The sequence below is a fragment of the Symphalangus syndactylus genome, chromosome 21 (assembly GCF_028878055.3).
Source record: "Symphalangus syndactylus isolate Jambi chromosome 21, NHGRI_mSymSyn1-v2.1_pri, whole genome shotgun sequence".
Taxonomy (NCBI): Eukaryota; Metazoa; Chordata; class Mammalia; order Primates; family Hylobatidae; genus Symphalangus; species Symphalangus syndactylus.
This window is the reverse complement of record NC_072443.2, coordinates 75,523,791-75,549,353: the sequence shown is the minus strand read 5'-3', so window position 1 is coordinate 75,549,353 and position 25,563 is coordinate 75,523,791. Positions and strand designations below refer to the sequence as shown.

The 25,563-nt window shown below is 37.9% G+C and overlaps 1 protein-coding gene and 1 long non-coding RNA gene across 3 annotated transcripts in view; both read left to right on the top strand.

Annotated features, from left to right (window-relative positions):
• TAFA1 (TAFA chemokine like family member 1) overlaps positions 1 to 25,563 on the top strand; it is a 542,330-nt gene that overhangs the window by 221,539 nt on the left and 295,228 nt on the right. The gene's annotated exons all lie outside the window — the stretch shown is intronic.
• LOC129471305 (uncharacterized) lies at positions 18,067 to 19,518 on the top strand. The gene is made up of 2 exons (XR_008653548.2): positions 18,067 to 19,209; positions 19,445 to 19,518. It is a non-coding gene; the product is annotated as an uncharacterized lncRNA (long non-coding RNA).

Sequence of the window (25,563 nt, the reverse complement as noted above, 5' to 3'; positions counted from 1 at the left end):
GGCTGACTAGTGCATGAGTAGCTTGTAGCTGAGCTCTCAGGATGGAAAGATAGAACACAGGCTGTTTCAGCAGATGCATTTGAGGTTTGCTCATCTGTGAAAACTGGGAGAATAAAAGTAGTTACTCATTGAGTTATCATGAAGAGTAAACAAGATAATGCATGGAAAGCATCATTACATCACCTGGCATATTGTAAGCCCTCTGTAAACACTCTTCTTTTTCCCAATTTTTATATTTTTGTTTATTAATTTGTTTCAGAGGTGGGGTCTGGCTATGCTGCCCAGGCTGGAGTGAGGTGGCTTTTACAGGCACAATTAAAGCCCATTGCAGCCTGGAATTCCTGCTTGAGCTATCCTCCCATCTCAGCCTCCCAAGTAGCTAGGACTGCAAGTGCATGCCACCATACCTGGCAGACCTCTATAAATATCAACTGCTATGTCAGGCGTGATAATCAGGCTCAAAAATATTTCTGCAGAAAATACATTATTACTGTATATTTTCTGTTCTAGCAGTACCATCTGGCTGTGTACTTGTTTCGTTTACTCCTGCTCGACTGCTCCGTCATTGATTTGCTTGCTTGTTCATCTCTCCTGCTATACTATGAATGTTTCAAGAACTAGGTTTATTACCTGTTGTCTCTATAGTCCTGGTGCCTAGCACAGAGTTTAGAATTTAATAGTTATCAATATACACAAGTTTAATGGACTTAAAAGCAACAGTTCTTTGCCTCTTGGTAAAACCAGCTTTGGGAAATACGCCAAGACTGGAATAAAACCACATCTCATCTGGTGTTGAACTTGCAAGTGAAACAGATGAGAATGGCACCCTTCCTCCACCTATATTGAGCCCTTGTTCAAATACTTAAGGTTAAGTGAAGGCTGAAGGAAGAAATTTGGTAGAAAGTAGGAGAAAAAAGGGACACTGGGGGAGGGATTTAAAGAGCAAAGATTGCTCTTGAAGAATTCATTCTGCCCAAGATGGTTTTCCACTCACTTCTCTGATTCCCTGACCACCCACCATCTGCCCCCTCCAAATATGGCATCTGGCTCGACTTTTAAAAAACAGGAGGCTTCATGTTCATCAAATTCAAGAAATCTTGGCTATGGACTTGTGATTTTTGAACTAGATAGGCACAATAGTCTTAGCAGCATTTTGTGTTGGAGTAGATTTGGAAGTCATAGTGAGTATTTCCTCACTTATTTTCTTCATTGGCAGTCAAGCAGATTACTAAGATCTGCTATATTGCTCTTTCTCATGTTTTTACAACGTTCAAAAATAAGAATTTTACCTCTGTGAAATAAACATATATAAGAAATCTTTATATGCTATGTGAAAAATAGAAATTATTGCTAAGATATCTTATTCTAAAACAGAAAAAATACCTGCTGCTTTACTGTCTAAAATGTCATCGCTCAACCATTTTCACTGGTTTATGGTTGAGATGGGATTTGAAAAATCCCAACATAATCAAAGTAGTAGCACAAGGCACTGTTTTGTTTTGGGGTGGGCTTTTTTTTTGGCAAATGGTGCAAAATGCTTTTCTAATGTAGAAATCAGAAATGTGGAAACATAGGCTGGAACTATAGCATGGCCAAGATGATTATAACATAGTTGACGTTTTCTTCGCATGGTTAATCATTACTTTTTGGTAGGTGGGAAGAAGAAATTAGACTAATTAAATTGTAATCATTGCCATATGAACAGCTCTCAATGTGCATTCATTAGAACGAAACGTAGTTGTCAATTCTTTGATGTCAGACCTGTTTCAGATTCCAGTTTCTCTGCTTACATGTGTAGTTTAACCCCTTTAAGGCTCAATTTCTTTGTCTATATAATGGAGAGAGATATATAATGCTTGCCTCAAACAGCCGTTTATGACAGGTAAATGTGATGATGTATGTAAAATCCTTAGAATAGCACAGGACCTATGGTGATGGCTTAATAAGTAACTATTTTTTTTGATTTTTATTTTTTACTTTTATGGATACACAAGAGTTGTACATGCTTATGGGGTACATGTGATATTTTAGCATAAGCATGCAATAAATAATGATCCAATCAGTATAATTGGGATATCCATCACCTCAAATATTTATGATTTCTTTGTGTTAGGAACATTTCAATTCTAGTCTTCTAGTTATTTTTAAATATATAATAAATTATTGCTAACTGTAGTTGCTCTATGTGCTACCAGACACTAGATCTTATTCCATCCAACTATATTTTTGTACCCGTAACAAACCTCTCTTCATCCCCCTGCCGACCCCTCCATGAATCTTCCCTGACTCTGATAACTGTCATTCTATTCTATATCTCCATGAGATCAATCTTTTTTTTTTTTTGCTCCCACACGTAAGTAAGAATGTGCCACGTTTGTCTTTCTGTGCCTGGCTTATTTCACTTAACACAATGTCCTCCAGTTCCATCCATGTTGTTGCAAAAGACAGGGTTTCATTCTTTTTCATGGCTGAATAGTATTTCATTGTGTATATGTACCACGTTTTCTTTATTCATTCATCTATTGATGGGCACTTAGGTTGATTTCATATCTTGACTCTTGTGAATAGTTCTGCAATAAATGTGTGGGTGCAGATATCTCTTCAATATAGTGGTTTTCCTTCCTTTGGATATACAACAAGCAATGGGATTGCTGAATCGTATAGTACTTCTACTTTTAATTTTTTGAGGAACCTTCATACTGTTCTCCATAGTGATTGTACTAATTTACATTGTCACCAACAGTGTATGAGGGTTCCTCTTTCTCCACATCCTTGTCAACATCTGTTATTTATTGTCTTTTTGATAAAAGCCATCTTAACTGGGGTGAGACAATATCCCATTGTGGTTTTCATTTGCATTTCTCTGATATTAGTGATGTTGAATATTTTTATATACCTGTTGACCATTTCTATGTCTTCTTTTGAGAAACAAATGTTCAGATCTTTTGCCCATTTTTCAAACAGATAAATAACTATTTAATTATCATTCATTCACTATTTACTGAGTGCCCTCTTTAATCACTAGTCATATTTAGTATATTTTTATCAAAGACAATGAGGGCTTTTATATGTTTACATTTTTTGTTTATTTAAATGCACATGCACGTTCCTGTATTTTCACGGGATATACACATTGAAAGGTCCATCCCTTCTACCAAGCATAGAGATACAAATTTTTGTACACGTCTTTTTTCTGACATTTTATTATAAACGTTTAAATACTCAAAAAGGTAGAAAATTGAACAAATGAACAACTCATTACCAACACATAGCTTACACAATTAACCTTTTATTGTATTTGCTTTTTGGTAGGTGGGAAGAAGAAATTAGACTAATTAAATTGTGAATCTACCCATGCTTTAATCTATTTGATTGTTGCTAACAGCTTTATTGAGATATAATTTATATACCATAGAATCCACTTGTCTTAAAGGTAAAGTTTAATGACTTTTAATAAATTTACAGAGGGTGCAGCCATGTCCACACTCAGCTTTAGAGCATTTCCATCATCCCAGAAAGGTTCCTCGTGCCCTTTTGCAATTACTGTCTCTTCTTACCCTTAGCCCAAGTAAGTACTAATCTATTTTCTGTCTCTATAGACTGGAAAAGCCATACATTTTTTCCTTTTATTTTTAGTTGTGACCCTTAATAATTGTGCATATTTACAGGATACAGAGTGATATTTTTGACGCAAGTATACAGTATGCAGTGATAAATCGGGTTAATTTGCATATTTATCACCTCAGACATTTATCATTTCTTTGTGTTGGGAACATTCAAACTCTCTTCTAGATACTTTAAAATAAACAATAAATAATTATTAACTCAGGTCACCCTATACTACTATAGGACACTGAAATTCCTCCTATCCGCTGTCATTTTGTTTCTATTGATCAACCTCTCCCTATCCTTCTATCCCTGCTACTCTCACAAGCCTCTAATAACCACAATTCTACACTCTACTTTTATGTGCTCAGCTTTTTTAGCTCCCCCATATGAGTGAGAACATGTGGTATTTATCTTTCTGTGCCTGACGTATTTCACTTAACATAATGTCCTCCAGGCTCATATTGCCGCATATGACAGGATTTTATTCTGTTTTATGTCTGAAGAGTACTCCATTGTGTATCACATTTTCTTTATCCATTCATCTGTTGATGAACACTTTGGTTGCTTCTCTATTTTGGCTATTGTGAATAGTGCTGAAATAAACATGGGGGTGCAGATATGCAGTATACTGATTTTCTTTCCTTTGCATTAGTAACACAGTAGCAGGATTGCTGGATCATATGGTAATTCCATATTTAGTGTTTTGTTTTGTTTTTTTCTCTTTTTTTTAGTAGCTATGTCACTCAGGCTGGAGTACAGTGGTACAACCATAACTCACTGTAGCCTCAAACTCCTGGATTCAAGTGATCCTCCCACCTTAGCCTCCCAAATAGCTAGGACTACAGGCACTCACTACCACACTTGGCTAATTTTTTATTATTTATAGAGATGAGGTCTCATTATGTTTTTCAGTCTGGTCTTGAACTCCTGGGCTTGAGTGATCCTCTCTGTTCGGCTCCTCAAAATGCTGGGATTACAGACAAAGCCACTGTACCTGGCCTATTTTTAGTTTTTCGAGGAATCTCCATACTGCTTTCCATAATGGCTCTACTAATTTACATTCCCACTGACAATGTATGAGTTCCCTTTTCTCTGCATCCTTGCCAGCATTTGTTAATTTTTGTCTTTTTGACAGTAGCTGTTCTAACTGGGATAAGATGATATATAATTGTGGTTTTGATTTGCGTTTCCCTGATAATTAGTGACGTTGAGCATTTTTTCGTTTATTTGCTGGCCTTTTATATATCTTTTTTTTGAGAAATTTCTATTCAGATACTTTGTCCATTTTTTAATGAGGTTATTTAATTTTATTTTTGCTGTTGAGTTCCTTGTATATTTTGGATATTAGTTCCTTATTTGATAAATAGTTTGCAAATATTTTATCCCATTCTATAGCTTCTCTCTTTACTCTGTTGATTGTTTCCTTTATTGTACAAAAGCTTTTTAGTCTAATATAGTTTCCAGTACCATTTATTGAAGAGAATGTTCTTTCCTCAATGTATATTGTTGGTGCTTTTCTTGAAAATCAGTTGAAGTAAACACATGGATTTATTTCTGGGTTTTGTATTCTATTTCACTGGCCTATGTGTCTGTTTTTATACTAATGCCATGCTGTCTGGGTTACTATAGCTTTGAAGTCAGGTGGTGTGATACCTCCAGTTTTGTCCTTTTTGCTCAATGTTGCTTTGGCTATTCAGGGTATTTCATGGTTTTCTACAAATTTTAGGATATTTTTTTCTATTTTTGTGAAGAATGTCATTGGTATTTTGAAAAGAATTGCATTGAATCTGTAGTTTGAAAAAGCCATACATGTCTAAGCAGCATAATAATAATTCATGAGTGCTTTTATACTGGAACTTCCAGGATTACAAAGGTCTTGAAACTGTCTATACCAGAAGGACCTTATTTTTTTAATGAAGCAAAGGTTATAGGGCATACATACATCTTCTTGTATCTTTTTTGTCTTTGGTCTCACTCTAATTTTTAATGTCTAGAGCACTAAATAAATTCCCATTTTACTGACAAGAAAAAATGGGGGAAATATGAGGAAGAAGAAAAGACCGAAACTGGCAGAAAAGCAATGGTAATGGTGGAATTCAAGCCAGGAGGTCCCTGCTGTTATCACTGCTCACTGCTGAGTCTGGCTTTGCTGAATATCACTGTACCTCCACAAAACATAACGGGATGGAAGAATACATACAGATTATCCAGCAGCTGATATTTCTGTGGGTTATCAGCTGGGGTGGTGATTGCTTGAACAGATTCCCCACTATGGCATTTGAGAGTGAAATCAAAGAACAGCAGTGGCAGGTGTTTGGAAACTGCATTTGGAATTGGCCTCCTACAGAAAGAAGCTAGATACTGACTTCGTGGGTGATGAGAGAAGTCGACAGCATTCTCAGAGGGAAGTTGCTTCTATGGCAGCTTTCCAAGCACACAGATTTAGGTTTCTTTCACATTAAATCCCTGAAGATATATATAGGGCTTGGGGAGTGGGGAGCAACAGGGATGCCACCTTCATATGTTGAGTATCTCCTCTTTTGGAGATAAAACTGTCAATGCTAACCCAAAGGAGAGTATTTAGGATTCATCAACTCTGAGTGCAATGAAAGTATAAAAAAGCACCAGTTCTTCCAACATGCTGTGCACCCACAGTTCCCATTTTTCTATTTCCAAAAAGATTGGTTTCTGAGTCATTCTCAAGTGACACTGCTCGACTTTTCACCTGGCTCACCAAAGCTCTGCTTGGCCTTTCAAGATAGAGTCGAGTCATCACTACCCACATTTTCACTCATTGGCTGGTTTCTCCCACATTTTATTCTCGGCCTTGGGAAGCAAAGAAACCAACAAAAAAACCAATGTCATTGGTGTTTGCTGTAAATATACTTAGATTTCCTCTGATTACAAAGTCACTGAAAATCACATAAAGGCAAAGTGGCAGAGCAGGTGACTTTTGATTCAAGCAATGTAGTTCGATGTCTATTTGATGCAACTTTCTGTGAATCCTTGGCAGTGTACATGCTCAGTAGAGATCCTTGAATGAATTAGTGAGGAGCACAGATGAACTCCATTGCCTGTAATAAATGCTTGACTCATTCCTGCCCCCTGCCCCCACCTTCTATGCACACATGTTTATATACATGTTTGCTGGAGTTCTGAAGGTATCGCTCTTAGAAGCCAATATGCATTTTCACCTCAGTTCAAGGCGAAGAGGCTACTTGCTGCCCTCTAAGGATCTTAACTATTTTATTTCCTCACATATGGCAACTTTGTGGAGGGACTTTGAGTTCAGCAAATTAGGTAGAAATCTTATTTTATTCCAACCGATGCATTTTTTTGAGTTAAACACCTCCACTCACCATATCTTACCACATCTCACACATTAGTTATGAAATCCATCTTAAAGACTATGACTAAATGGACTGGTGCTCTTCAGGAGGAATAACTTTGTCTCTATTATATTGATAGCAGCCTTAACACCTACCAGTTATAAAATTCTGGGCATGTTATTTAATTTTTTTTCAGCACCAAATGTCTCATATGCAAATAACCTAGAATGATTCTAAGAAATAGGTGGTATTGTGGGGATTAAATATTGCATTCTAGGTTCATACTTCGCTAAAATAAATAACAGCTTCTGGGAATGGAGAACTTTTGTTTGTATCGGCTCAATTTCTATTTCCAGTTTTCCCATAGAGTAGCTCATTTTTTTCTCTGGAGGGGTCATTATGATCTGGTTGGTGCTTATCCTACCCATTGCTCTGTAGATCAAGTATGGCTGGTCAATCAAAGTGTTTTGTGACCCCTGGTAGTCCAGTGAGACTCAGACCTGGAACCTGGGTACATATATTGGTAAAAAGAAACCGTCTTTTTGCTGGACTTAAGACTAGCCAAGTGCAAACCTGGTGCTTCAAAGAACCGCTTCACACATGAAAACTTCCTGAGAGTGAAAATAAAGCAGGAAAGAGTAGAATTGAGATATGGGAAAGAGAAAGATGAAATCTTCCTCACATCGGTTGAGTATCTACATGGCCATCTCTGAAATGAGCACCATTCTAGGACTTTTCCACCAAGAGGTGCTCTAAATATTCCTTATTTGTTTAAGCTGATTTGAGTTAGCTTTTGGCATCTGCAACTGGAAGTCGCAATTAACATGTTTCTCGTTAATGTAATTATTGAGAGTAAAACTACCACAACACTACCCATCTGGGCCAGTCTACCTCGTTATACAAAGTTGATACTCAATAAAGGCGGAACACCTAAGGGCTCATATTTAAGTAGGACAGAACCAAGGAAAAGGGCCACTCATAATAAAGGCAGACATTCTGAGCCACTTCATTATTCACACCTCTGATTTCCCAGGGCATACTAGGTAATATTCTAAGCTTTTTGTTAAAAAGAAAACTCAAAAATTATTTTAGTTATAGCTGGATTTCAATAATTCATACTTTAAAAAATATATTTCCACAAGCCAGTCCATTCAAAATGAACTTATAAATTACTATCATTAGTGAGATTAAGAAATGGCATTCTCATATAGGCCAAAATACTTGGCTAAAGCCCCTTAAACTCATTCCCTTTCATTATTTTATAATGTACTTTGTGACAGAGTTATTCTAACAAGATGCACTGAAAGGAGGTACTAATGGACTGAACCTACTCAGAAAACAGACATTCACTAACCAACTGCATGATGGGAAAAAATGAAAGGTTGAGGTTGTTGAAAAACTCTATTAACCCGAATATTCCAATTGCAGTCTTTCATATTCAGAGTGTGTTAATATTATTCATGGGAAAATGTATTTCTTAAAGTGGGTTTTAATTATTCTTGAAACTAAATATCCGTTAGAATGTCCCTGCCTGGTCATATAAAAATGGCTTCATGGAAGGAAGTCATCACTGAAACCTTCCTCCAATTTCCTGGCTGAGTTATGTTGGCTGGAGTAGCACCTTCTCATGAGATCGTAATCATGGAATCCTTTGTGGAGAATTATTGACAGCACATCAATAAGAGCTCATAAAACATGTGCTGGAATTAATGGTGCTTCAACAAAGATCTCAGACATGAATTAGCTGTTCTAATGAAAATTAGATTATGTTTGCTAAACACTAAGATATTGAATAATATCTCAACATATGTAACGTTACAAGACAAGATATACAAGATACATCATTGTCTTAATCTGTTCAGGCTGCTATAACTAAATACCATAAACTGGGTGGCTTATAAACAACAGAAATGTATTTCTCAAGGTTCTTGGGGCTGTCAAGTCCATGGTCAAGGCTCTGGCAGATTCAGTGTCTGGTGAGGGCCTGCTTTCTGGTTCATAGATGGTGTCTTGTCAATGTGATCTCAGTGGTGGAAGGAACAAGGCAACTCTCTGGGGCCTTTTCCATAAAGGCACTAGTCACATTTGTGAGGGCAGAGCGCTCATCACCTAATCACCTCCCCAAGGTTTCACCTTCTAATATCATCACCTTGGAAGTTAGGATTTCAACATATGAATTTGGAAGGCGTGGGGGGTGCTTGGGAGGACACAAACATTCAGACCATAGCAATAACATGCACTGCTGATCCTCAAGTAGATAGTTGACTCCATTGGTTTTTAATGCTATGCACACATCAGGTACAAATGGATAACAAGGCATGTATGTATGAATTCATGTTTTCATGAATTTACCTCCTGGCATCCTGAGGGGGTGACACAACTTGGACGCAGTTTATCTCAAAGTAACCAACATATAATAGGGTTCTGAATTTTTTTACCTATACACTTTTTGCCTTAAAATTTTATTGGTTTTTGTTCAATTACAAAGTTATTCCTTATTGTTAAAAAGTCAAAGTGTATTCAAAGATGTTGAATTGGCCAGAGCCCAGTCAGAAATGAAAAATCACACAGTAATTGGGATAGAAATTTGAATATAAAGATTATGAACTGTAATAGGAGATTAGAGTATCAAGAGATTGACTGACTGCCAAGAATTAAAGAGAATTTTACAAAATATCATAATAGCAGATATAAAGAGGCATCACTGAAACTGAGGGGTTAATTTGATCAGATCTGTCTGCCCTCCTTGCTTTTGGTGATTTGCTTTTTGTTAATTTTTTTTCCTTTTTCCATGAAAGTGAAGGCCAGGGTAGCTGAAGGCCTAACCACTAAATGCTGAAACCTAACCTTCATTGGTCACTTTATGGATAACATTCATAGGCCACCATGGTAATGTTCGCTTCAGTTGCTTTTTCAGGAACTTGGGTCAGCTTCTGTGTAGTTCACACCCATTGGGACACAGCCCTTCAACTGGGCCTGTACAAGTGTCCAAGAGGTGGTCTTTTGACATCAGAGGGCTGGTAACACCATTACCATTAGGGCTGAGATAGGGAACCCCAGGAAGAACCTTCCTCCCTCAGGCTGAGACCTGGACCTTGTGGGATTTCTCAGACCTTCTTGATTTTACCAGTTAATTTTCCTTATTGGTTACATGAACTGAATAAAGAAATTCAGGATTTTCTCTGAAGAATTGGCAGTGTGATGCCAGATGCAAGATCTGGAAGAAGCAGTTTACAGGTTTCCTTCAGCTAAATTGGGCAAAAACGAAACTTTAGTTTTCCATGCATAGTATATGACCTATATAGTCAGCTAATTTTGAAAATTTTATTTCCTGATGATGACAACTTGGTAGGGGATTAAATGGGGCTGTTTAATCAAAAGCTGGCACAAAGTGGCTAAATACCAAAAGAAATGGTGGAATTGTTTTGTTAATCCTTTCCTTTGCCAAATTGATGGCTGATGATTAAATATTTTGTCATATCTTAAACATGGACATTTCAGATAATCATAATATTTAAACTCACTTTTTTGCCTAGTTCTCTTCTCTCCATAGCCTCAATCAATGCATAATTATATAAGAGAACATTTATACCAAATGAAAATTTTACCTTATTAATGAGTATTTAAACCCAAAGTCTAAGGTTAGTTTGCTTTAGATCAATAGTTAGGTTGGAAACTTGTAGAAACTAATGATCTATGGAATTCTTTGGGGGTGAAGGCTTTAAAACATATCCCACTTTTTTGATTTATGGATTTACTTGGGCTAATTTCTAAGCAGGTATTCCCAGATGGAAATACTTTAGCAAAATACCACTTTTTGAATATTAAATTTTTACTGGAGAGTAATTTTGAGAAGCACAGATTTGAATCATGGTAGAGATGTGTGTATTTATACTTTTTAGACAAAAATTAACTTTTACATATACCTCAAATAGTAAGGAATCTTCTTAGTTTTCTCTCTTCCTTTTACCTCCCTTTTCATTTGTCAAGAATTTAGTATTAATATGTATATTATGGAAGAAAGTAAGAACTAAGAATTATGACTGCATTGACGTGAGCTCATGTTGCAAAGTTTATCAATAAGTTATTAGAACTCAGGAGCACTGAATTTAAATTCAGAAACTTATTTACAATTAATGTGCCTGAGTTTCTATTCGTCAATTCATTCTGTTGAACTTCCACTTTATGGTAAAACAGATACAGTTCTTTCTTCCTGAATGTTTGGTAAGATGATTTTTTTTCCCAATATTTCACCCTCTATCCAGGACAGTCACCTGAAATTCTACGTGAACTACACCCCCAGCCTGACCCAGCCCCAAACAAAAACAGTCACCATGGTGATGATATTACTAGCATTTGAAGAAGGGTCTACACTTATTGGATAGCTCTCAAGTCACACATAGATGATTTTAAGTAGTGCTTAGTTTAACTTCTAATCTCTTGAAGGCTTAGTTGCCAAAACAATTAGCAGGTTTAGTCAGGGAGAAGGAAGCAGTCCATCTGCTTCTTTTGTGCCACTGAGAGCAAACAGCCAACTGATCGACTGAATCCCTCAGACAAATTAGTCAGAACCATTTGCAGCACCCATGTCCCTGTAACAACCTTGTTGACACATTTATAGATGAGAAGACAGATGGCTTCACTGGAAGTGAATTTGCCTTTTAAATATATAATAGCACCTTATAAATAAATGGTGTTTATACATAATAGCGTAAAAGGCTTTCTTATACGTTCTGAAATCTGATGTTCACAGGAGCTCTTTTGTAAAAATAGGTGGTTTTACACATAAGGCAATAGAGTATTACAGAGGTAAAGTGATTACCCAAGTTTATATATGAGCTGAGATTAGAACCACCAGTCTTTTGACTGCCAATCCGGTGTTTTCTCTACTACACTTTTAGAAATGATGAAGAGAATGGGATACTCTTGGATATTTTATGGCAAATGATCTAGGATTACTCATATCTTCTTCCCAACTATACCACTCCACTTTATGGTGTCCCCTTAGGAGACCAGTGAACAAGAAAAGCTGTTTAAGAAAGCACAGTAACACTGCATACGTAACTAAGAATGTACAAAATAGCAGGTCAGAACTCTTGTAAACTGGGGGCAAAGAATGTCATCTCGCCAAATGCAAGACTCTTCCATCTCTCTTGAACACAAAGGCAAATCTCAAGCTGTTGTCATTGGTCAACTCCATAGGAGCACAAGCGAGGGCAGAGAAGAGAGCACCAGAAGATGTATGATTTAGAACATAGCATAACCCTTCCCTTTTAAAAATCACTCCAGCTGCATAGAGAGAAGGAGCACCATGCTCACCCTTGCATCACGTTTATGTGACCTTTGGCTATACGGTGACCCTGCCCACTAGTAAGCAGGAACCATTCTGTGACATAGACCTAGTATGTCCTAGCATCTGAACTGTTAAGTGTGTATCACTCTCCTTTGGAAAGACACAGAGTGGACAGGGAGGAAGGAGAGAAAAATCTTGCTTCCTTCCCCTCCTTCAGAGGTCAGCATGCACTCTGAAGCTCTAATTTTTACAAGGTCTTTTCAAAAGAACTCATGTATATTCCTTTACTGATTTGTACTGTCAGGGAATAAGCAGACATACCTCCTTTTATCAGTCTAGGCTTTGCTATACAGAGACAGAAAGCAACTTAACCATGGACACAGAATGGCAAGTAGCATTAAGTAATTTTGTTTTGACAACACTTATTTCTGCCAAAGAAAGCTTTGCGATGATAAAATCAGCTCTCGTGGGATATTTTGATATTTTTATTTGATTGAGATGGGGGAAAAACACCACTATAGATATAAATCATCACAGTATATTTTGGGCTTACCTATTTAAACTAAAGAATGAATTTTGTATGTCTTCACAGTGGTTAGGTCAGTTATCTGCGGTTATAAGAAAAAAATTAGGGTTGCAAAATAGTACTTATATTTTTCACAAAATTGCAAATAAGAATAATTATTTCATACTGAAAGTTTTGGTACTTGATCCTATTGGAAGAAGTATAAAATGAATAAAGTCTGTCTCTGTTGCAGATTTAAATAGAAGGAAAAGAATGCAGCATTTGCTTGGTGATGTTCTGTATTACTTTTCCAGATACCCTGAGATTAGCCCAATTACCTTCTGGGGATGTTTTTGGACTAACAATACTATTTCCACAGGAGACTCAACATATAATGGAAGAAACTGTTGAGAAGTCCAACTCTTCAAGACTTTTAAAGAATTGTGTTTTCAGCTTACAAATGAATCAGCGCAAAGAGAAATAGTACTTTAGAGTGAAACACAGAACACAAATTCTGAACTCCAGCTAAGTGTGCTTTTCCTAGGCTGTATTAAGTCACTTCCCATGGTGTCTTGGGAGCAACATTGTTGCCTTTTAATTTCGTTTGAACTGGATCATTAGTTTTCCTTATGACTTTCTTAAGACAAATGACCCAACTTCTCCTCCTCTTTTCCAGGCAATAGATAGATGGCTATGAATGGGCAGAGGAAAGGATGTGTAGCAGGCACACTAGCGTCCCATTTAATGCTTCATTCAAAGATTTTATTTTTCATCCCGCATGGAACCAAAAACCCAAAAAGTCCACTTCACTTTGGAGCCAAAGCCAAAAGCAGGACTCACAGAAAGCACAGGATGTGAGAAAGACATAAAATCTGTAATTGGAAAGTCTTGAAGTTTTACAAATTATCTGAATAGTGCCACATACAAATTTAATTCCAGAGATTTCATTTTCACCTTCTGTCGTGTTAACTTTGTTTTGTAAACTATTAGCTCTCAGCTTTGGCCTGACCAACACCTTGCCCTGCCTCAGTCTGCGGTAATACAGCGTAAAATCAGGTTAGTATACTAGCAAGCTGTATAGATACTTTACACAGCTTCAGATGGGAGCTGGTAAGGGCTTTTTGTTGAAATGAATGAGCTCAGGAGATCCTCTGCAAAGGTTTAGTCCCTTTTTCTGCCCTGCTTGTGGCATTATCCTAAGGCCATCTGTGACTCTGTGTTTAGATAAGAATGTTTCTAATGAACTCTTCCAGTCTATTACATACACGAAAACTAATAAAGTACTCACTGATCCTTTTAAAAGTTTGCTCTATTTACATAAATATTCTTAGACTCTTCTTTGCACAGTCTAAACAATCCTTTTCTTAAATATTAAAAATGTGGCATATAAAGCAATCATGCCAACTGGTTACAAGTTCTAAATTAGCAGTGTCTAAATTAAGGAGGTTTTACTGTATATTAACATATAATACATCTCTAGCACCTGTGCCTGATGAATTTTTGTTCCTAGCAATTAGATGTTATTTAATTATAGTTAGAGTCTTTAACATCACCTAGTTTAACTGCCGTATTAAAACCTATTTTGAGAGTTGATTTGCCTAACGTCACGAATTTAGTTTGGGAACTGAAAATGCCATTTATTTGTCCTACTTAAGTGTTATTGCTAAGAATTAAGTGCAGGCATATATTGTTATATAAACTGTCATTTTGATGTAGACTACATAGCATATCTGTGTGTATGTTGTATGTAACACTTAGCATATGGTGACTCTTAAGTAATGATGTGAGATGTGTGTGTGTGTGTGTGTGCATTGGAAAAAGTGTGATGAAATAAACTACATTTTTTATCTCCTATTTCCTAAGAAGCATTTTAAGTTGATATTTATCCTCTTGAACAGAGAGCAGAAAAAAGATCAACGTATCCCTGATGGATTATATGATTTTATGATTATTAGTCTTCCCTGGATTTTGGCTGAAAACTAGATTTGGGAGTGGCTACTGGCATTGGATCATATATCTTAATCTTACAAGTGAGCTTTATCTTTCTTTAATGATCTTTTTTTTTTTTTTTGAGAGAGGGTCTTGTTCTGTCGCCTAGGCTGTAATAATCTCCTTAACTTTTTATTTTTAAATAATTATAAATTCACAGGAAATTCCAAAGAAATGTACTAGGATGTCTCATGCACTCTTTGCACAGCCTCCTCCAGTGTGAATTAACATCGTGCATAATACCAGTATAATGTCAAGGAATACCGGAAAACTGACCCTGCTAAAATCTACAGAGCTTATTCGGTTTTTACCAGTTATACTTGTACTCATTTGCATGTGTGTGTGTGTAGATCTATGCTCACATGGGTACCTTCATTAACCACTCTCCAGAATTACGACATTTAATGTAACATTGCCACAGGGTTTCCTTAAGCTACCCCTTCATAGCCATACCTACACCTCCTCACCCTCTGCCCCACTCATCACAGCTGCTAATCTCTTCTCTGTCTCTATCTCTCAAATACTATATAAATGAAATCATATCGTATTTACCCTTTTGAGATTGGCTTTTTTCATGCAGCATAATTTCCTTGATGTTCATCCATGTTGTGTGTATCAATAGTTCATTTCTTTTTATGGCTGAATAATATTTCGGAGTTATGGATGGACCACACTTTGATTAGCCATTCACCCATTGAAGTACATTTGAGTAGTTTCCTGTTATTGACCATTATAAATAAAGAGGCCACGGACATTCTGAGGAAAGTAAGTTTTAACTTCTCTGAGAGAAATACCACAGTGTGCGATTTCTGGGTGGTATGGTAAGTCCATTTTTAGTTACTAAAGGAACTGCCAAACTATTTTCTAGAGTGACTGTACCATATTACAGTTCTAGCAGTTATGTATGAGCAATACAGCTTTTCTGCATCCTCACCAGCATTTGGTGTGGTCATTCTTTTTCAGCTTGGTCATTCTGATATATGTGTAGTGGAATCTCATTGTGGTTTTAATTTGCATTTTCCTAATGTCTACTGATGTTGAACATCTTTTCATATGCTTGGTTGCTATAGAAATATCCTTTTCAGTGAAATGTCCATGTCTTTTACCTATTTTATAATTAGGTTGAGTTTTGAGAAATCTTTATTTTAGGTGCAAGTCCATTGTCACACATGTGATTTGCAAATATTTTCTTCCAAACTCTAGTTTCCCTTTTCATCCACTTCAAGGGGTCTTTTGCAGATCAAAAGTTTCTAATTTTGATGAAGTCCAATTTATCAATTTTTCCATTAATTGATTGTTGTTTTGATGTCTAAGCACTCTTTGCAAAGTCCTAGATTTAGAAGATCTCCTATTTTTTTCTAGAGATTTTAGTGTTTTATCTTTTAGATTTATGACCATGATTCATTTTAGTTAATTTTCCTATAAGGTGTGAGATTTATGTTTATGCTTATTTCTTTTGCTTGTGGATATCCAATTGCTACAGCACAATTTGTTAAAGAGAGTATATCTCCCCTGTTGAATCAAAGAATGATTATTTTATTTTATTTTTTGTAGAGACACAGTCTTCCTATATTGCCCAGGCTGGTCTCAAACTCCTGGCCTCAAGAAATCCGCCCACCTTGGTCTCCTAAAGCATTGGTATTATAGATGTGAGCCATTCTCCCTAGCCAGCATGATTTATTTAAAGGTACATAGTCCTTAAATAAACTACATGTCCTACATAAAAATAATTAGAAGTGTTTGAGCACCTACCGTGTGTCAGGCATATTTCTAAACACATTCCCTGCATTATTAACTATTTATTATTTGTAGAAAAAAATGCATGCAGAGTATTGTTATTATGAACATTTTAGAAATATGGAAGCTAAGTTTTGGAAAAATTAAGTGATTTGCCCAAAGTCTTAAAGACAGTGTGACACAAACTAGAATCCATGTCTGTCTGACTTGAAAGCCTATAATATGCTTAGTAATAAAATGTTTTCTTACCAAACGAAGCTCAGAATTAAGACTTTTCATCTATCAAGCCTTTATTTTGTTGTATAGTCAGGACCGATGACCTCTTTAGAAGACCCTTAAAAACACGTTTTCCTATCTCAAGAACTCAGCTGGAGGTTTGGAGACTGGTTATGAAATTTGACCAGGCATTTGACATATTATCTATGTCCACTTTAAAAAATAAAATGGTAGTCTTCATCCTGAATCAGTTTTTGACAATACACTTTGTCGTGCCAGTAGTTACAGCCTGAGCATCTAGCACAGTTTTGCTCCCTTTTACTTGGTTTGTATTTAACAGAGCTTCTTCCAAAGCTGTGTTGATTTTTTGAAAAGGCCATGTAGCTAAGGATGACTTTATTTATTGAGTCTCTAATTCTTTTTTAAAATCTTGATAGGCTATTTTCCCGGACATTAACCTGTAGTAATGATTTCTTTGTGATTTACATGTTACACCCTCAATTTACATATATTTCTAATGTTCTACTTTTCATTTCATGGAGGCTTGCATAGATATGGATACTAAGACAAAGTGAACAAGAGGGTCACCTGATACCATATGTTCCTCGGAAGGGGATTGATAGAGTTTTACCGTAGTTCCATTTTCATTCGTAAACATTTGATACTTTGGTCACCTTTAGCAAGTAGAAAATCTCATGGATAGAGCAAAAATCAGAAGATGAATTGCCTTGCTTCCTCTACTGATTACTTGCTAAATGACCTTGAGCGGCTTCTAATTCTAAACCTGCCCGTCCTACAAGTACAGATCACAAAGGAAATAAATGTTTTGCTCTTGAGGATTAGCTTTTATTGTTTTCTTGTTTTGCGAAATGTATAAGCTGGTCTTTTGGAAGCAAGAGGAAATATGTTGGTCTTTTACAAGAGTCATAAGAGAGGGCTCATCTAGGACAGCCAGGGTAATAAATCGGGTATGGTATAAGACACAGGCATGGATTATAAAGTGACTCAAAACAGTCTCCAATAATGCAAGCTCCCTGAGGACAGGGATCTGTGTGTTTTGTTCCCTGCTCTATCTTCAGAGTCAACGACGATGTCTGGTACCATCCTCTGTCTGCTATTTCCACGCCTGTTTCCACATCTCCATGTGGAGCTTGTAAGGTAATGAAATGAGCCTTAGAACTGTTGGCATCCGTTGCCTTCATTGTGCCCAAATAAACCTCCCAGGGGTCCCAACCATCCTGGGGAAACACACTTGAACCAAGAATAAAGAATCTCTAATAATCTTGTTCAATCTGCTTTCCGTCCTTTGGTCTCAATATTTTTTCTATAAATTGAGAAGGTGGCCGGGTGCGGTGGCTCACGCCTGTATTCCCAGCACTTTGGGAGGCCGAGGCGAGTGGATCACAAGGTCAGGAGATCGAGACCATCCTGGCTAACGCGGTGAAACCCCGTCTCTACTAAAAATACAAAAAAATTAGCCGGGCGTGGTGGCGGGCACCTGTAGTCCCAGCTACTCAGAAGGATGAGGCAGGAGAATGGCGTGAACCCGGGAGGCGGAGCTTGCAGCGAGCCGAGATTGCGCCACTGCACTCCAGCCTGGGCGACAGAGCGAGACTCCGTCTCAAAAAAAAAAAAAAAAAAAAAAAAAAAAAAAAAAAAAAAAATTCAGAAGGTAACTACGGACCTCATTGGTCTATTGCTAATACAGAATGAGACGATACAGTGAAAGAACTCTCCAAATGACAAAGCACGATCTCCAGCTAAGAGTATCGCTTCTGTTGCATCATAGTGAAGTAGTTCCACAGCTGTTTCTGCTCAGACTGACTGGTTAAAATCTTGGCTATACTGCCAGGATTTAAGACATTTTGAAAATGGGCAAAGCCTCATTTTTCCTAGGTCAAAAGGAGTTCAAGGTTGGGGAAATCTGAGGATTCAGAAGGATGATAAATGTTAGAACATGGAATCAGGGTGCTTAGACTCTTGGTGCCTCAATTTCTCTGTCAGTTAAATGCCATATGATAAAATGACTTATCTCATTGGCTTGATGTGAGAAAGAAATGACTACATATAATGATCAGCAACATTCCTGGCACATAGTAAACATCGATATATTATTATTAATACCTCCACCTACTCTATATACTGACTCCCTATCCTTCCTCTCTTCCTCCTTCCCTGGATCTTAAAAGATGAGTGTGATTAGAAACAAAATTTTATTGTGATAAAGTCCACCTGAATGTTCCCTCAGATATTAACTAAATCTCTTTCATATGCATCCTTTGGACAAAAGTCTCTTCCTTTTTGCTAGGAATTGTCTCATTTCTTTTCCTCCTGCTTTAGGAAAAAAAAAAAAAAAAAAAGCATGTGCAAGAATTATTTCTTCTTCTCCCCGGATGTCACCAGCACTAACACCTGTCCTAGTTCCAGCTCTGGTGAACTCCAGCAGAACTGCTCAAGTGGACAGCATTAGGAACCTTGTCAGTTTTGCAGTGCTTTTTGCCTGAAGCCACCTCAGGTCCCTCATGCTGCAGGTATGCTGAGGGGCCTGGAGGTGACAGGCTGTTTTGCATCCAGGCACACTGAGGCCTGGGTGCGGCAGGGCTGTAAGGGTGGTGGTACTTTACTCTCTCCCATCTCCCCCACCCGTGTCATTTTTATTTGTACTTTATACATCCTTTTCACTTTTGCAAGTTCCTTTTAGCCGCAATCTGAATGTAGTCCTGTATGGGATAAAGGAATATCATATGTATATATTTTTTAAAACAGCAACATGATTGATGACTCTGTTGAAGAATGTGAAGGAGCAAGTCTCTCAATTGGCTAATTGAATCAAGCTCTGGTGAGTATGTTGGGCTCTGAGCCTGAATCAATTGGTCTGATCTCCGTTTCTCTTTACTTGTGTAGAAATGAGTAGGAATTCTGTCTGTGTTAATAATGTAGGGTAATTTTGGAAAGGTAACTTAGATTTCCAGGCTATGGTTTATATCATAAAGTAAAGATAATTTGAATATTGAACCACTGTTGGCTAAAAGGCAGAATTAGGTATGACCTCACTTGGAGTACTTAGTTGCAGACTGTTGGGGGAAAATTCTCATATTAAGGCTTAGACTTTGAGAATAGGGTGATTGTGAGCCTTCTGTACATAACTGACTTTCAATACATGCTCATTAAAAACAAAAAAGCTAAATGATTCAAACACTAAAAATATTCATCATGTTAATTTCTCATAACCTTTATGTAGTGGCAATATTGCATAAATATTTGTTTGTAAAGTGTAAGGTAGGGACTTATTTTATAATGCAAGAAATCCCCAGTTTGGTTAATACAAAACCTTAACAAGAACCAGTAAGTAGAAACACTTGATAAAGCTATATAATTGTAGATCATTAGTGGGGAGAAGACTTTAATTTGCCTTAGGCTTGATGTTTCTAGAAATAAAATTATTGAGAAAAGATTAAGAATGAGATAAACCATTTGGAGGAAAAAAAGTTCATAAAGTGACAGAAACCAGATCTTAAAGTAAACATCTTATGACAGTTGACTTGATTGGTTGGAAGACAATGTACGGTAAATGCACCTGACATCACTAACTTAAGCATACTGTGAGAATGACCTTGTATGGCAGATGCACCTGAATGTGTGTTCAGAGCTGGGGAATCCGGGAATGGCAAACCTGGAGATGGGATCCTTATCTATGATAAACATCTGAGTCCTGAGTTTTGCGGGGTGGGTGGAGGGCGGGGGCCGGGGTGGGGTGGGGAGTGTAGATGAAGTTTGCCAGGTGGAGGTCATTAGGGGAGGGTGTTAAGTAAAAACGCTGTATAAACTGCATGATGTTTGCAGGCAGTTGTAGTTTTCCTGTCCAGACCACAGCCACTGGACTGTAGGAAGGCGAATATGTTGTCCAGCCCATCGCCAAGGGACCATTTCTGTAATTAAGGCTGTTCTCCTGTCCAGCCCTCTGTCACTGAACTCTCTCCCCGGTATGGAAGCCCCTAATAAAACCCCAGATCTTATTTGCTGGCTCTGGGTCTCTTCTTCAGCCTCTTGAACCTGGTGCCTTCCCTACCAAAGGTAATAGGGGCTTAGCACAACAGATCACCCACACATAGGCCACCTGCCTTCAGAAACCCAAATCAAATGGTCATAAGCACGATAAGAAACAGATTTGCTCAGGTGACTAAAATAACCCAGGAAATAGTCAGATGGAGGAATGTGGATGTTATCCCCAGGACTTGATCTCCCTCAGTCCCTGACTCTACCTTTCCCATGTTGCCCTCACTACCGGGCAGACCCTTTCTACCATGTCAAGATCGCTTTGGGAATTCCAGGCTTCAACTCCACTAGCTCAGCAATTCTACTTGGGAGAAAATGTCTTCCCCAGCTGTTTTAGTCACAGCTCTGACAACTCAGTCTCAGTACCTGGTTTGAGTCATAAGGCGTCACTGACAAAATCACAACTGTCAGGACTTGAGATGTGTCATTTGTCCTATGTATCAAATGGCATAAGAAGAGTGGTGTTTCCCCAGAGGAAATTGAGATTCTGTTATCAGTGAAAGGGGAATGGCTGCTCAGGAGGCAAAAAAAAACTTGGGTACCCTCCACCACCCATCTACCAAATCTGGATTTGAAAGGCACGGGACAGCAGAATGTCAGGACTAAGAGCAAGTAGCACCAAGAAAGAAGAAGAAAACTGAAAGGGAAAATCAGAAAGCCCTCCTGGGGTCCATTTCACCCCCTCAGTCATAAAAGAGCAGAATTAAATTAAGGCTGCTAAAAGTAGAGAAGGCACACCATTGACCCAATATGAAGCCCTGACAAGGAGATTTGTTGGGGTTTTTTGTGAGTACTCTCCAGAGCCAGAGGTGGAGTGTCTCCTCTTGGGTAGACTTCAGTGTGATTCATGTGTTTGAATCACACAGCCTCTGAAGGCCACGTGTCTAGAATAGCACCAAACAATGAAAAATGGCTCTAGAAACATTTACGGTTCCTTCAGCTGTTTCTATCTCCCAAACGTATATTGAGACTAATTTATTAATGTTAAGTCATATGATAAATTCATTCTGGGAGGAAAAGCATTTCCAGGGAGTAACTATACGCTCTCATCACCTATAGATAGCTTTGTCCCTGCCTCATCATCCAGGGTGATGATTTTAATCCAGACTTCTCCATGTACTAACTGTGGAACCCTGGGCAAAACTGGCTCTCAGTTTGCTTATCTGTCCAAAGGGGACAATAATATACCCTGCAGAGGTACACAGGGCTGTTATTATTGTTTATACATTTGGGCTTCATTTGGAGATGGTCTCAGAACTGATCTTATAGGGTAAGATTATAGAATGAGCTTATCATATAAGACATACTTGCTTATAGTATTCCAAGAAAGTGCAATACACCAATGCTTAATACTAGGAGTTTAGAAACTAAACTAGGAATCACATTACTCCTGGATCAGCCTGGCCCCTTGAACTAATCTCCATTGCATATTTCGTCCCCACGGTGTCCCCACAGCAGCGATCGAGGCTTCCTAGGAATAACCCACAAAACTCCCTATTCCCAAGAGACTAGCTCTTTTCCCAAAATCTTGATGTACTCAGTCAGCGAAGAGGTACCTTGCATGCTTTAAAATTCCCACTTATTATTTATTTTTTTAGGTGACCAGTCTCTAAGACAGAACAAAAATTACTTGAGCGGAGATTTAGACAGGGATTCCAAGAAAAAAAAAAAATTAGCTAAATTGGGCAAGACTAAATGATCTCTTAGTCATTTGTTATTGTTTTTTGCTTTTTTTTTTTTTTAGCAATTTCCTTCTTCCCTGGAGCCTGATCCTGCAGGACAGGGGTCTATTTTCAAGTCAATTACAATTCCTAAGGGATATAATTAACTACAAAATCAGAAAAGGAACCCCATTTTTCTTATTATGGTAATGTAATAGTAATTTTTAAAATAACTACAATACATATGATAGAAATGGCATTTGCTTTCTTTCAACTTTTCATTGCTTTTAGTTTCTTACCGTACCATTCCCAAATCTCCAACTTACCAGCAAGCAGTGATCAATGGCAGCTTGTAGATTATTGTTAGGCAAGCAAAATAAATAAATAAATAAACAAAATAAATTATTACTCTATTACACACCATTGTGGCTAATCTACTTCTCATTGGGTAACATTCAGAAGTCTCCTCAAGAACTCAGACAATAGACCCTTGAGAGTGTGAGTGGTGGCAGTGGATACAGACTGAGCTGCCCAGAAGCCTGTTCACAGTCTCAGACTCTAAATTCTAGGGCTCAACTCCAGTTCCCTGCCCACAGTTTGGCATTTCCTATCCTTTTTAGCTACTTAAAAAAAAGTTTGCTATGGCTATATGCTAAGTACTAAGACACATATCCTCATTTTATCTACATGCCGCTTCTCTGTTAGGAGTTACAATATTCCCTTCTTTTGTCATTTTCATTTCATTCATTCATTGCATGCCCACTCTAGACCAGGCAACAGCCTAGGTGCTATGGATATAGTAATGAAGAAAACAAAGATTTGCATTTCAATGGAGGAGAAAGACAATATGTGGAAGAAGAAAGTGAAGGAGAAAGAAGAGGAGAAGGAGGAGGAGACATCAGGGAGATGATATTTAAGCAGAGACCTAAAAGAAGGGATGTTGTGAGCTCAGGGGGAAAGTGTTTCAGGTGGAAGAACCATCATGTGCAAAGGTCCTGAGGCAGAATCAGTGCTTGTGAAGAACACAGCAGGGCCTCTGTGAGTGAAATGTGCTGAGAGGGGTTGGAGGAATATGAGCTGATAGAGAGTGCCGAAGCCTTAGAGGGCAGGAAAAAACACTGGGTTTCTTTCCTTTGATCAGCCATATGTAGGTGCCAGCAAAGGAGTGACGTGATTTACCTGTGAGGAAACTGAAGCTAAAGGAATGTTAACTAACTCATCCATGTCACATATGTGGGAAGCCCCATCATCGGGACTCACTCTGGGGCCTATGCAGTTCCCTAGGCTCAGTCATTTATAATCACAGCCCAGCTTCTCAGTGACTCAACAGATAATTCCATGTATATGTGCTCTGTCATTGCCTTTATAAAGGCAATGAGATCTCTTTGAGATCTCTTCACTCATAATCTCAGTTGGCTTGTTTCTCACCTTCTTCCTTGATCCTAAATGTCAGCAAATCTCCCTCTCCAGTCACAGGTCCAATTAATTATCTCTTATGAAATTCACCAGATGTAACCCTTCTTTTCCATTGCTCCTGCTACTATTCAGGTTTCAAGTCTTGTCTGCTCTCATTTCCCAGGATTCCTGAACCCTCAATGATCCAGCACTAGCCTAATGTTCAATTTCATTTCTCGTTATTCTCTCATGTCTCAAACTGGTCACCTTCAGACTATATTTTGACTATATGCTATTCTTAAAAAAAATTACATCAATTTATATTTCTGATATCTCTTTAAAAAATTGAATCTGACACTACTGGGCCCACGGTCCCACAAAGCTGAAGCTGGGTAGTGGCTGCCCATTTTGGATGGGGCAAGAGCTCTCCAGTTCCCCACAGTCTCCACCACTCTGTATAATCAGACATCTTCAGGCATCTCTCTTACCATTGCAGGCATTGATGCAGTTAAGAATAGTGGCTATAAGTACTTTCTGGAGCTAAACTGCCTGGGTACCAATTCTAGCTCTACCACTTACTAAACTTATGTTATTGCCCAGCTACTTAAAATCTCTGTAGCTGCCCTGTAAAATTTAGGTGATATGGTTTGGCAGTGTCCCCACCCAAATCTCACTTTGAATTGTAGCTCCCATAATTCCCATGTGTTGTGGAAGGGACCCAGTTGGAGGTAATTGAATCATGGGGATAAGTCTTTACCCTGCTGTTCTTGTGATAGTGAATAAATCTCATGAGCTCTGATGGTTTTATAAAGGGGAAGTTCCCCTGCACAAGCTCTCTTGCCAGGTGTCATGCAAGATGTGCCTTTGTTCTTCCTTCACCTCCCACCATGATTGTGAGGCCTCCCCAGCCATGTAGAACTGTGAGTCCACTAAACCTCTTTCCTTTATAAATTACCCACTCTTGGGTGTGTCTTTATTAGCAGTGTGAGAACAGACTAATACAGTAGGTATTTATGATAACTACCTCATATTTCTGGTGTGATGGTTAAATGCGCTAATACTTACAAAAGCATTTAGAAAAAATAGCTGGATATAGCACCGATAAAGGTTACCTTTTGAGGTTGCTGTTTATAATTCCCACTGTATACCAGGTAAGTTGGTATATTTGTCAAAATGAACATGTCTTTTACAATCCCATCTCCTTGCTCTTGTGTACTTTAATCTTGCTTCCCAAAAGGTTTTCCCAGATGGTCCAATCTTCTATGATCACAGAATCTTATCCATCTCTTAAGTAAGGCCTACTTCAAATCTCACCCATTTGTGAAACCATCACTGGCCACTCTGTATAGATATTGTTTCTCACTTCTTTCCATTTCTGTAGCTCTGATTTTGTGCACTACTTACTGCATACTCATCTACCCCTTTGCATTGCTGTCTTGTGTTACTATTTTCTCTCTCCAACCAGACTGAAGAACCCTAACGGTGATGCATGGCAGGTGATGATTGGGTTATGTTTCAACTTTCTGGCAGATAGTTGGCAGCAATGCTAGATAGTACATGATTATTCTCTGAATTCTCATGGGGAGGATTTTATCATGACATTTTTTTTGGTCAATGATACTAAATTAGAAGGTCGGATGTTTGTCTAATGAGTGCAATATTGAAACAGGTAGTATGTTTTAAATAACAAGGTTCTAGAGTTGAAACAGGTTTTGTGCCCCTTCTAATACAGGTTAATGCAGAATGAAGGTCATTATTGTGTGACATTAGTTT